Source organism: Lactuca serriola, chromosome 9 (assembly GCF_051521515.1).
Source record: "Lactuca serriola cultivar US96UC23 chromosome 9, Lser_US96UC23_V15, whole genome shotgun sequence".
Lineage (NCBI taxonomy): Eukaryota > Viridiplantae > Streptophyta > Magnoliopsida > Asterales > Asteraceae > Lactuca > Lactuca serriola.
In genome coordinates this window covers 4,053,399-4,068,593 of record NC_136416.1, presented here as the reverse complement: position 1 = coordinate 4,068,593, position 15,195 = coordinate 4,053,399, and positions in this window count along the sequence as shown.

Genomic DNA, 15,195 nt, shown 5'->3' with positions numbered 1-15,195 from the left:
GATGCTCTTGTTACCCAAGGGAAATGAACTGATCGATGTAAACCTTTATGTCCATACATGTATACATGATATATAACTAATGTTTAAACGACCTTCGGACGGATAACCGATACCCACCAGACCACATCCCAACGAGGAAAAGGAAATAGGGCGAACTAGCCTTCCTAAGTCCTTTAAACATTATTTATATAACTATACAAATATAGGCATGCATTTAACCAAGTAGAGGCATAGAAGGAAGACTTTGATGAAACCTTTGGAGAACTTTCATACGTAAGAAATTTACGACTTGATGTCATTTTGTAAAACAAGCTTTGAAAACCTTTGGAAATCCTTTGAAAAATCTTTCATAAACAACTTTGAAAAATGATTTGTATAAAACGGTTTAAGTGAAGAAAACCTTTGATAAGAAATCACGACTGGATGTCTCTTAAGTAAACAAACTTTGAAAAACTTTGGATAACCTTTAATGATCTAAAAAGGGATATTCATACTTTAACAAGATTTGAAAACATGATTTGGAAACTTTTAATCCGGATAAACAGTTTAACATGCAAAATCTAGTTTGCTATACAGTTATTAATCACATGTGATTTATCTAATAACTATACAGTTCAACTTGTATTTCCCCTATAAAAGCAGTTAAAATCATTTAAAAGGTTAATTCAGGGGTATGAGCTCACCTGACGTTGGCGATTCGGATGAATGGACGGTATAGGATGCTAAGTGTCAAGTGAGGACTTGACCACACACGTGAATCCTATTTAACATGTAATGATACATTTAAGTATCTAATTAGTCATTTAATAACTAATTAAGCAAGTAAGGATGTCCTCCTACATGAAAACACTTTGCTACAAGTGCTAGGAGTACCAAGGGTTGCATATAAGGTGTGGATGGACTCACATTGGAGTTTACTCCTCAAATAGTAGTGTCTAGGGGTGTTTACGGTTTTGGAACCATATCCCCCATGAGTTTACGGCCGTAAACTCATGGGTGGTGTGTTCTTGGATGTTTAAAGGTCTTACAACACTTGTGGAATTAGGCTAGGTTCAATTCTAGGGCATAGGAAGTGGTTTAATCATCAAATGGACCAATTTAAGGAGTTTACGGCTGTAAACAGGGAGTTTACGGCCGTAAACTCTTACATGCCTTTTCCTTTTGTGTTTTGATGGTTCTAGGTTAAGCACAAGTGATTCTAGTCCAATGTACAAGCCATGGAAGGAAGTTATGGCACCATTTGACCACCTTAAGGGAGTTTACGGCCGTAAACTCCTAGGGTCATGGTTTCCTTCAAGTTTAATGTTCTTAATGCAATGGTGGTTGGTTCTAGACATTATTCCAAGCCATAGGAGGTGTTTAAGGGCAAATTTAACACCTTAAAAGGTGTTCACGGCCCATGAAGAGGGGTTTATGGTCCAAGAGTGTTCTTGGGCCGTAAACTCATGTTTACTCCTCAAAAGACAAGGTTTTTGTGTTCTAAGCTCTTACATGCAAGTCCCCAAATCATACCTAAGCATTGGAAAGGTTTTGGGAGGGTTTTTGGGCATCAAAACCCTCTTTCAAGGTGTTTACGGTTTTGGGATGTTCCCAAACCGTAAACTCTTGTTCTTGGGGTTTTTGGATGTTGAGGCCACGAATTTGCATGTGTGATCAGCTAAACAACAAGCTAGGAAGGTTAACTTACCGTTTTGAAGCTCGTAGGGGCGATTTTTGACCAAAACCCGATTTGTAGAGAGAGAAAGTAGAGGGAGGAGGTGTCTAAGGTGTGAAAAAGGTTGGGATGAAACCCACTCAACCCTTATATAGGGTTGAGTTTACATCCTGGTGGGGGTCCACCTAACACCAACCGCAAACGGGGTTTTTCGCGAGTTCTGTTAAACACGGCAAATTTTAAATTATACCTCTTTATTTTTGGTTTGCTTGACGAATATTATTTAAAATATTCCAAGGGGCTTAAATCCGGTCAAAAATATTTTGGGATAAATTTGGCTAATTTTTGACGTACTTAATTACGGCGTTAACACAAACGGGAATTTCGGGTTGTCACACTTTAACATTATTCTATTAGAATATTCTAAATTTTTTTGTTTACTATGGAATATTCTGCCATGACCATTGAGAAGTGATCATAATACCAACTATTCATTAAGCATTAATCACCTAATAAACCATATCAAGTTTCTTACATAATACTGGACAACATTTTTTTGTATAATTCATTCAAAATAAGATAGATATTATAAAAGGAATTGTTGTTTAGTCACCATAACCACGTTTAAGTAATTCCAAAGTTCTATCAAATCCTATTTATTACCCTTTTCTCGACTAGAAAAAAGTGTAGTTGAGAATATGTCTCTAAACTTCCTTATCATCTCCTTCGTTCTATTGTCTTCGGAGAATTTCGATAGACAATGCAAAATAATATCTTCCATATTATCCTTTTCAGTTGAGACATTGTTGAAAATTGTTTCATACTTTTCTTCATACTCCTGGGAAAAGAAAGACATTAGAATATTTTTCTTATATTAAGTTAGGACATAATTAAAATATATTCTAAAACATAATTAAATAATATATTCTACTTAGAATATACCTCAATACGTGTGTCCTGATTCTCATTCTCCTGATTCTCATTCTTGTCACGTTCTAAATTTGAACTTTGTTCAATTAGATTTCCAACCCCAAATCCACTAGCTTCAATCTCAAAAGATTGTCTTTCCTTTAACTTATCTGTTGTCCACATCGTAACTAATGGTGTTTTACATTCTATTTTTTGGAGCTTGCATTCAATTTCATCACAGTAAATTAGTTGCATTATTTCAACATCATATTACATATCCATTTTTAAGAAAAAAATAAGTATATGAAAAAACATACCAACAGCAACAACATCGGGCCTCTGTAATAACACTTGGGGTTGTCTGGACGCCATCTCCCTTTTGAATTTTTCACACGGTACAACAAATACGCACACCAATCGATTTTAGAAATGTCATCTACTTCAACAAGTGCTCTATCTGGAACTAAGTTGTTTGTCCCCATAGGAATGGATTCTGCAAACATATTAACAAATAAAGCTATGAAACCTAGCTTGAAATCCATATCCACTTGTTCGGATTTTTGATTAATCTTCTTGTAGTTTGTTGCATTTGCCTTTCCACCTTCAAGTTCCTTCATCCATCCATCAAACACTTGATGATCTTCGCTAACCATGTCCAAGTCAAATAGGCTTTTTCCAGTTTTGGGTAAACCAAACACTTTATGAATTTTTTCCTTTGTGATCTTTATTCTTTTTCCTTTAATCAGAATACTGTTTGTGCCTTCATCATAGTGCTCAAGCACAAAATGGCAAAGTTTTAAGGGAATATTGTTCTGATGTCAAAGATGCTTTAAATCTCATCCGTTTCACCCAATCTTTTTGTTTTGATGTCAAAGAACTTACAGCATCTGTCATCAATCCAGGTGTCGGTCTAGTGTTTATTAAAGACAACTCCTTCAATATATCTTTCACAGTCTTTTGCTCTTTGACAGTTTTTTGCTTCTTTATTGCTGCACGATTGTCCTCGCTATTCCTCTTCCTTTTTGCTTCTTTAATCTTTGTCACTCCTTTAACATATTTTCTATCACCGATTCTCTTTTTTACATAGATTTCTTCATCAGATTCATCATATATACATATACACTTATTATATCAGAATATTTGTATGGATCAAATGAGTGTTTTTGTGTACTAAACGAAAAAGAATGAAAAATTCCATTCCTGCCCCTCCGTGTCTTGATCTAATACCAAAGTTCCATTCAGTTATTCTATTAGAATAAGATTAATAGAATGTAGAAAAACATTAATCGAATATAGAATATTTTATTATAATACATAGAATAACATAAACAAATGAGATAAATATTTTATTAGAATAGAATAACTGATAATATACATTTTTTTCTTTTTCTTTTGAAGTTGTAGGTGTTGATTCATCGATAGACTTCGATGATTTTCTTTTTTGAACCAACCATTTGCCTGTTGAAGTTTCCACTTCATTACTTCTACCCGCTGTCATCATTTTTATTTTTGATTTTTTCATTCTTGTTATAATATTAGCTGCATAAAAATAATTAATGTTAGTACAAACAGTTGCATAATATTAGAATTATTAACTATAAAGTCAAAGATTGAGCTTAAAAGTGTAGCAGTTTAAAAGTATTTTCTTCATTCTTTAATTGATCATCATTTTTCCTTCATATGTTATATGTTCTGTTTAGAAAAATAAAAAATCTAATCATAATACTTATACCAGGGAATTGTCACCTAATTTCATCTTTCAACAAGGTACCAGTCAAATGATTCTAAAAATCTCTCAAACAAGCCATTTTTGAAACAGGGGTAAAATCTTCAATACTTTGCAATGCATTTGCACAAGGTCCTTACTCCTTCTAGTTTTACTACCGATTTTGCAGATTAATTTAATGTTATTTTTTACATTTTCGCTTGCTTCTTAAGGTATGGTATATCTTGCATCTTATTTCATTTTGTTTCACCTATTTCACTTTATGATCTTAATAATGGGTATTTTGCCTAACCCTAATCACTAACAGTATGCAGATTTGGAGAATGGAGCAACAATAGAAGATCAATTCTCGAAGCAACATCCTTGTTATCAAATGAGAACAATGATATATAATGATAATTAACAGAACTATTGAAAATACCTGGAATTTCTTGAGAACTTTTAGTAATAATGTCATTTAGATGATCTGATGGTGTAGATTCTGAAGCACGTATTGATGTATCCATTTTCTTTGATAGAAATATTCGATAAGAATCAAAGTAAGTAAGTTCAGGGTTTTATCGAGGGATTAAAGTGTAGAACTCCACAAATGAAATCGATCCAAAGAGAAATCGAAGATGACGAGTTCAAAATCATAAGAAGTTAGTGTTCTAGTTGATTATCGAGGGTTTTCGTGTAACAATCGGAAGATGAATTTCAGGAAGCAGAACGATGATTGAGATTTGGATCAAATGAGTTTTAGTGTTCGTATCTAGGTTTTTTAGGAAGAATACTGGTTGTTTTTGTGTGCCGAACGAAAAAGAATGCAAAATTCCATTTCTGCCCCTCTGTGTCTTGATCTAATCCCAAAGTTCCATTAATTTACAAAAATGTCACCGCCTATTTTTTGGTTTAATCTAAATTAATATCAGCCTTTGATTACTCAAGATGAGTGGTCAAGATTTTGTCTCCCCGTCTCGCAAAATCTAGTGGTCTCACATGAACCTAACCCTATATATATATATATATATATATATATATATATATATATAAAAGTTATGAAAGATTTCAATAGTAAAGTGGTACTTCTTTTTGTTAATTTTGGTCATCCAAGTTATAACATTCATCCTTCACCTTTATGTTTTTGTTCACAAACAACCCTTTCACTTTGGTTTGAATTTTTCATAACCCTCGCCTTTTATTACATATTATTAGTATTTAGTCTTTTGGCAGAAATAGTCCCTCATCATTATTATTGTTATTGTTAAACAAAATTACACGATTGGTCCCTGTGGTTTACCATATTTAACATTCTCTTTTTGATTTTAAATTAATGTTTTATTTATTAGAAAATACCCACCCAATACCATAAACCCACCCACCATCTGCCATCACCACCACCACCACCACCGCCAAAATTACATAAATGGTCAATATGGTTTACCCATGGTCACATTAACAGACAAAAAGCAACCGTCTATATTTTCCGGATTGGCTTTCCGACCGCTACCATACATGGTAATAAAATTCAATTTGTGAGACCATTTCTTTGTTTTCCTCATTTATTGCAAGAAATAATGATTTAGATTTCTTTACTGAATCTTTTCTAGATGACATTTAAAACAATTTATATGTAACATAATTCACACACACACACACACTCATACATACATACATACATATATATATATATATATATATATATATATATATATATATATATATATATATATATATATGGAAAACAAAAAAGAAATCCTAAAAATAACCAAAAAATCATAAAATACATAAAAAAAATACTTAGAGATCACAATTTTTTTTGACTTTATATTCTTAAAAATCACAACTTTTTTATAAATTCGCTAAATAAAGAAAATAAAAAATAAATTTATTTATTTATTATTTATTATTTGTGGTTTTTTTTCAATATTTTTTTTAGCGAAATTATATAAAAAGTTGCGATTTTTAAGAATATAAAGTCAAAAAAAAAAGATTTGTGATCTCTAAATATTTTTTTTATGCATTTTTATGATTTTTACGGTTTTTTTAGGGTTGATTATTTACCATAAAACCTAAACTGATATATATATATATATATATATATATATATATATATATATATATACATATATATATATATATATATATATATATATATATATATATATATATATATATATATATATATATATATATATATATATATATATATATATATATATATTATGCATTCTTATGATTTTTACGGTTTTTTTAGGGTTGATTATTTACCATAAAACCTAAACCGATATATATATATATATATATATATATATATATATATATATATATATATATATATATATAGGGCTAGGTTATTTTGTTTCTTACATTTATTGTGTGCTAGATTGCACCAATAGGAATTGAGTAAATTAGATAATTATTTAATTAAATAAATATAGATATTAAATGATTTCCATAATTATGTGTATATTAAATGATATCCATAATTATAATTCTCTTTTTATGAAAATTAATTAAATCCGTCATTAATGTCAGCAATAACATTCTTTCAGAATGAATTCACATCTAGGTTTTTATATATGAGTTCATATTTTGTTTCAGGACTCACTCACTTAAAATACAATAAATTTGCATGGAATATAAAGAACAAGAGTGTATTCTACTAGAATACACTCTCATTCTGCTGGAATACAGTCTTATTTATCTAGATATGAATTCATTCTGAAAGTATATTATTGTTAACATTAATGATGAATTTAATTAGTTTTCATAAAAATGAGTTATAAGTATGGATAACATTTAATATACATATAATTAATACTAAATTCTTATTGGTGCATTCTAGCACACAATAGATGTGAAAAATATTTGAACCTACTTCTCTCTGTCTCTCTCTCTCTCTCTCTCTATATATATATATATATATATATATATATATATATATATATATATATATATATAATTTTTCCTCCTCTACTTAGTAAAATGCATTTTTCACCTTTTTATTTTTTTTAAATGTTACTACAAGTATATGCTAATACGTAAACTGCAGCTTTAATCCCACAACTTTACTTGAAACCCCTTTGTTTTGTAAAAAATTTCGTTCTTTTACTTTTTAAAATATCTTTTTTTATCCCTTTCACCTTCAATTTTGTATCACTTTTAGCTTTTCGTTTTCTAGACTATATATATATATATATATATATATATATATATATATATATATATATATATATATATATATATATATATATATATAGGGGCGGACCCAAGAATTTTTCGAAAAGGGGGCAAACTTTTTTTATAACTTTTTTGTTGGGGCCAAATCTTTTTATGAGTCAAAATATATAATTTTGAAGGGTTAAAATATGTTTTTTTTATAAAAAACCCTATTTTTTAATGATTTTTTTTTTGTGTTGTGGCGGCAATTGCCCCCACTGTAGGACCACCCATTTATATATATGTGTGTATATATATATATATATATATATATATATATATATATATATATATATATATATATGGTTAGATTATTTTGTTTCTTACATGTATTGTGTGTCCGTAAGCATACTTCTGGACCAATGGATGAATAAAATCAATGATCATAATCTGAGGGTCTACGATATTACAATAGGGTAATATGTACCATATAATCACATAAATTTCAGCAGAAGGGTGTTTTGGTCAATTAACCTACATTAAAAAAATGAAATTTCCGGATTTTAAGGCATACTTATTTTTTTTTTTAAATTAATTCAAATTTAATTCTATTATAATTTCTAGTACTAACTGATTTTATTCTGTCAGAATAACAAATAGTCAAACATAAAGTAGTAAATATATTTTCGATTTTATTCTTGCAGAATATGTATCATTCAATATATTTTTTATAATTAACATGCTTAAAGAATTATACAACATATTATCAAGAATAACATTTTCTAAAGAATATGAATTTTATTTTTTTAAGAATCACTAATTACTTTAATTTGTAAAGAATAAGACTAAACAATTATTACATTCATTCTGAAAAAAAATGATTAATAATGGTTTTAAAATTACATTTATTCTTAAAGATTAAAACTAAGAATGGTTTAAAAAAATAAAAATAAAAACATCACAATCTAACAAAAACCCTAATCCTATCTGAAAGAATATTATTGTTAAGAAACACTTTATATATTTTGACAGAATATGTTTGGCTAGAATACTCTCGTTCTCCATGTTTTCTTCTTTTTCACATCAATGACAACCTCTTCAAAATCTATATCCACAAAGAAACATAATCAAACTTAAAATATTAAAACTTTTAGTATATTCTAAAATAATAAAACTATAAATTCTAACAGAATGTGTTAGACATTAAATACTTTTAATTTATTCTAACAGAATGTAATACTCAAGTCACTTGATCCAAATAATCGACTTAGTCTAATTACAATGATTCTAGAGCCTACATTGTAGTTAACACATAGGACAATACGTTGGAAAAAGGTCATATTATTATAAGGAAGAATGTGGGAAATATGACAGTTTAAATATCACAAATTTTTTCTAAACAAAGTAAAAGTGCTAAAGTTCTAGATGTAACATTCAATGTTCGAAGGACTGTAACTCAGCCAATATTAATCCAATTAAAATGACTTCAGAACCAAACTTGTAGCTAACACAAAGTAGAAGATGTAGAAAACAATTCCAAATCATTCCAAGATAGCGTGAGAGAAATATGATAGTTCAAATATTATAAAAAAATTGGCTGAAATATTTGATTCAAGCATTTTAGCAAACAATTGGCGGGCAAAATCGGATGCTCGGATCTTTATACTTCATTTGATGAAACATACAACATATGTAATTAATAAATACATGAATGTGACTAAATTTCCAATAAAAGAGTGTATACCTTCAAATACTAACAAGTAATTTGAGATTTTATGCCATAAAATCGAGATTCCATTATGACATAATTAGAACTTGATCTTCCTTTCCGGCAAAATTGCTGTCAGATACACCCATAATAAAAAAATTTGTGGTAATTATCCAATCAAGACCACTGCTCTATACATAAAAATTATACTTTTAATTTTTCGAATTTCTTGTTGGTGCAAAAGCCTTCAAATTTCTTGTTAGAGAGAAAACTAAAAACATAAACAAAAAAAAAAGTTTCCAACCAGACTATAGGGTTAGAAATTATCCCCATAATCTGGTTTCTTTTTTCCTTCATCCTTAAAGTTGTGTTTAGGGTTAGAAATCAAGTAGAAGAAAGATTAACAATTACTCACCAAATTAGAGGTTCCTGATGAAGAAGGAAGAAGGGTGTGATAAACGTTAAACACAAAAGCCTTTCTTTAATCAAATATGAAATAAAGATAATTTGTGTTTCTATTTCTGTTCGTTCCTAATGAAGAAGGAGAATCAAATCAGGGGGAAGATGGTTTGTGTGTGGGTTGATACAAATGGTTTGCAGAATGAAGTAATACAAGAAATTGGAGGGCTTATTGTTATGGGGAAAGAAGAAGATGGTGTGGTAGCCATAGAGAAGAAGGAGGGTGGCAACGGTGGTGGAGTAATCTGACATTGTAGCCGTAGGGAAGAAGAAGGAGGAAGACGGAACTTGTAGGTTTTTTTCTACAAATTTTGACTTTGACATCCCATATTTAAAGGGATATTAAAAGATAGTTATTACCTACCATAATTAAATATGCAAAGATTACTATAATTCCCTTACATAATTTATTTAATGATTTATTATTTTCTCAATTCTTATTGATGCATACATGCATACAATAGTTGCTAGAAATATTTGAACCTAACTTTTTTTTTCTTTCTCTCTCTCTCTCTCTCTTTATATATATATATATATATATATATATATATATATATATATATATATATATATATATATATATATATATATATATATATACTATCTTATAAAACAAATCCCACTATTTCTAAAAATAGATTGAATAAAATAATAATATTTTTTTAAGACGTCCAAATCATTAAGCTAATTGTACAACTAATCACTAATAAAATAATATTAAAATTTAAACAAACTCCTATAAATCTTCTCTTCCAAGGTTTTGACCAGATCTTTTTTTATCCAAATAAATACTCAACACCCTATAATTTGGTCATTTCATGAATTTTCTTTATTTTTAATATGACATGTTTCCTAAAACAAATTAATGATTGAATTGAAAATAATCATTCTCCATCGAAAAGAAATTAATTGTCGAAACAAACTATTTGTCGCCCGCCGCTTTGCGCGGGTAAACGGCTAGTGTGTGTATATATATATATATATATATATATATATATATATATATATATATATATATATATATATATATATATATATATGATTTTTACATCTCTAACTTGTAAAATGCATTTTCCATCCCCTCTATTTTTTGAAATATTACTTTGAACCGTTCAACTTTGAACTTTGTAAAATATCACTGGTTTAATCACTTCTCACTTTTAATACGCAACCAAAACACATGAGAACCGCAGCAAAATACGAAGTCAATTACTAGTACACGTATATGGACCAAAAGTCGGAAACTAAAAAAAAGCTAACAATGGGCCTATATGTAATTTTATTGATAACTTTGTTGAAAAGAAACATATGACATTGGTGGAAATGGTTAAACGGGTCGCAACCTAAATGAGCAATGAATGTTTCAACCTAAATTGTATTTAAATGTTTACAATCTTTTAAAGTATTTATGAAAAATATATTAATATAATATTTTATTTTATGTATGATTGTCGGTGGCTAAGTTAATCCCACCAACCTATTAAATTCTGTTTACACATGTTTTAGTATTAGTCATGGCGACTGGTTTTGGCATTTCTAATTAAAATTGTGTTGAAAGGGTCAAATCGCCAGGAGAGTAAGACATGTGATGCAGAAACGATTGAAGCTTCATCTACGATTTGATGTCAAAAGTCAGTTTCAAGCACGACGGTGGAGCCAAGTAGCCAACACCTCCAACTTTCCTATAAAATAACAACCTTTAAATAGTTATATATTATAAGATCACTGTAATTGCATAATAAACAAATTTCAATATGGTTCTGTTTAGATATTTTAACTTTTAGTCATATTTTACGACTAAAATTTTGAGTTTGTTTAATCTAATTCCTCAAACTAAAATGTTATTCTATTTTGAGAATGAACTTAACAGATAAAATAAAAGAACAATATATTATTAGCCATATTCTCTTAAGTTTTTTTTTTCCTAAACATAATCAAAATATAAGAAATTTCCTCATCTAAGTTCTACCAACAACTTCACAAGGCCTACGAAGTGGAGAACTTACTATGAAAAACTCAAATACATTATGTTTTTGTGCATTTGAAAGTGGTATCCATCATTTAGTCGATTTGCAGGGGTTCATACGAAACACACCACCAGCGAAATGGGCCTGTAAAATGGCCCATGCGAAATGGGCTTATGAAATATTTAATTTCTTATTATAAAATAACACAAAAAAGAAAATCATAAACTCTCTTACCATGCTCGAGGTTTTATAAAATAGCACTTGCTTAGTAAACTCTCACGTGAGGCGTGTTCGCGTGTTCGATAAAAATAGCTGAAAGTTATAGGTTTTATTTGTTTAAGTGTTCGATACAAACAACTATAAGTTTAAATAGGGTAAATAGCATAAAAGACACCCAATTTACACCAAAATTCTAATTTGACACTGTGTTTTTTTGTCTCAAATTTGACACTGTGTTTTCTAATTTGTTACAATTCTGACCACTTGACCGGTCAACCCGGTTACATGATGACGTGACATGCTGACATGACATGCTGACGTGTCAAAATTGAATTTTTTTTTCCACAGAAAACACTAAGTTTTCACTTTTTTTTTTTTTTTCGATTTTGACACTAAATTTAATTTTTTCTTTCAATTTTGACACAATGTTTTTTTTGTTCCAAATCAAACATCATTTTTTTTTTTTCAATTTTGTTCAATGTTGACAATTTTTCATTAGAAACCGTATAAATATATTTTTTTCATTTAAAAACCAGATTTGTATTTAAATAAAAGGTTTTTATTTATTTATTTACATTCAAAGCATAATGTATAAATATGCATTAGTTATATCATGAGAATCAAACTAACCACAAACTTCTAATAAGATGTAAAAATTTCATGGGTTGCAAACTTGACATCCGAGTTTTGATCGACTACATGCCTCCAAACCCCCAAACACATTTTACAGCTTCGTATTTAATATAAAATACAGTTTTTATATAACTAATACATATTTATACATAATATTATGGTTTGAATGTAAAAAAAAACCTTGTATTTATACAAAACTATGGTTTTTAATTGACAAAGCGTATTTATACGGTTTAAATGTATTAAAAAAAATATTTATACGGTTTCAAATAGAAAGTTGTCAACATTGAACAAAATTGGAAAAAATGATATTCGATTTGGAACAAAAAAACATAGTGTCAAAATTGAAAGAAAAATTAAACTTAGCGTCAAAACTGACACGCCATCATGCCACGTCAGCATATAACCTGGTTGATCGGTCAAGTAGTCAGAATTGTAACAAATTGAAAAACACAGTGTCAGAGGCAAAAAAAACACAATGTTAAATTAGAATTTTGATGTAAACTGAGTATATTTTATGCTATGTACCCTTTTAAATATGTAAAAATACATAAAATGACATATGAATTTAAACTAAAATTGAAATATAATAATGATAAATTAAATTTTTTGAACTATAATTATCAAAATTAAAAATCATCCACATTTTAATACCAAATGCACCGGTTAAGCTTTTCAATCGGTAAACAAAAATATGCATATTAATAAATGATGATTTTTTTTTTCACAAATAAGATAAATTTGACTTTTCAATTTTGGCTATGTTTGTTATACTAACTAAAAATCTAGCCGTTAGCTTAAAACATAACTGATAGTTGAAAAACTAACTGATAAAAAAAATATTTGTTAAAATAGTAGTTGATAAACTAATTGAAAGATATAAAATAACATAATAAAGTGTATAGTATAATGAGTTATCTATAATTAATTAATGGTATATTTAGTATATTTTTAAAAAGCTCATAAAATGCTAGTCTAAGGCTATGTTTGATGTACGGGCTAAAAAACTACATCTGAACTAAAAAGCTAGTTGATAACTAAAAAGTTAGTTGTTAGTTGAAAAGCTAGCTACAAGTTTATAAGATACTTTTTGGTTTGCCAAAATGACAATTTACAAAAGCTTGTAAAATAAGCTAGCTTATCAACTAGGTGTGGCAAGTCAAACACAGTCTTAGTTTTTTTTGTTTTCGTTTTTTTTTTTTTTTGTTTTTTTTTGTTTTTTTTTTTCGCTTAAAAGTTATTTTTGGCTTAACATGACAATTTAAACAAACTCAAAAGATAAACTAACAAAACATCTACTTGTGGCACACACTAAACATAACATTTATAAAAACTTAGGCCAAACATTTTATACATATTAGAAGTGTTTAAACCTTCTAAAGGAAATAACATTATTTTATGATATTAATTTTAATTTATAAATTCATATAATAAATATTTATTATTTTGTAAAATGAAGATTAATAAATTATAAAATATGTCGTTGTAGTTGTTTCAAATAATGACATTATATTTTTTAAATTATATCTATATTTGTAACATCTCGATGTTAAGGTATTTCCAATTGTAACCATATGTATGAATAAATATTGCATTTTAGTTCTTGAGTATAAGAAAGAGTGCAAAATGGCCCATAGTGGCATTTTGACGTCGGTTTGGTTGTTAGATTTCATAAAAGGGAATATGTCGAAATGATCCTGTCTCCCAACTGTCCAACTTGACTGATCCTTACTTGATAGATCTTAAAGTATACTTTAGGATTGTTGAGGAATCTAAACCTGTAGGATAATAATCCTGAAACTAGACTAAGACTTAGTACTATATACGTCTAGGTCTTTTGGAAAAGGTGTAAGACGAAGCTCTGCCCAATTCACCACTCACCAGACACTCTGTCAGGTGAGTGCGTAGTTATTATCGAGAACATAATTTTAATTTAAAAAGTATTAATACTATTAAGTAATATCAAATGTTCACCTGTATTATCTATGTTATGTTCTATTTGTATAAATATTATAACTGGATTAGAAACTATATTAGGAACTGATTGCCTTTAGTTATAAGTCTTGCCTTACGTTTAAGAATAAGACTTGTAAAGGTTGCTTAGTTCAAATTAAGCTTGACATCGACTTGGTTTCATAGTTGGGATAGATTGTGAGATTAGAACGGAGTGAAGTCCTCCTCTTTCTTGGATGACCAGAAATGGTGGGTCCAGATCAAACAACTGGCAAGTATGCCTGGGTCATAGACCAGAGAAGATGACAATACTTGACTATTCTAGGAAGTCTAGTGAATTACGTTGCTAGCATGGACTTATAACCGATGGACGTAGATAAAATAGGATACCATATTTATCAAATATCTGAACATTGGTTGCCTTATATGACTTACAATAGCCAAGGACACCCCTAGTTGTGTAACGCCTCATTCCTGGTATGCATTTAATTTATAATTTATTCATATTTACAGTGCAACTCGACGAGTTGGAAGCCCCAAACTCGTCGAGTAGAGATTGTCAGAACTGCGTGATTTAGGTGACCTACTCGACGAGTTGAGAGGCGTCAACTCGATGAGTAGACCGACTGGGATGAAACCCTAATTTCTATGGTTTTGCACCCTATTTAAAGGACTTATTATTTTCCCTCAGCCTCTCATCAGCCTCCCTGAAACCCTAAATCGTATTGTGAGCTCCTTGGTGAGAAACTTGAGGGTTTAAGTGGATTTTTATGTGTTTTTGTGCTTATTGAAGGACTTGGAAGAACTAGAAGGTCATTGAGCTTTT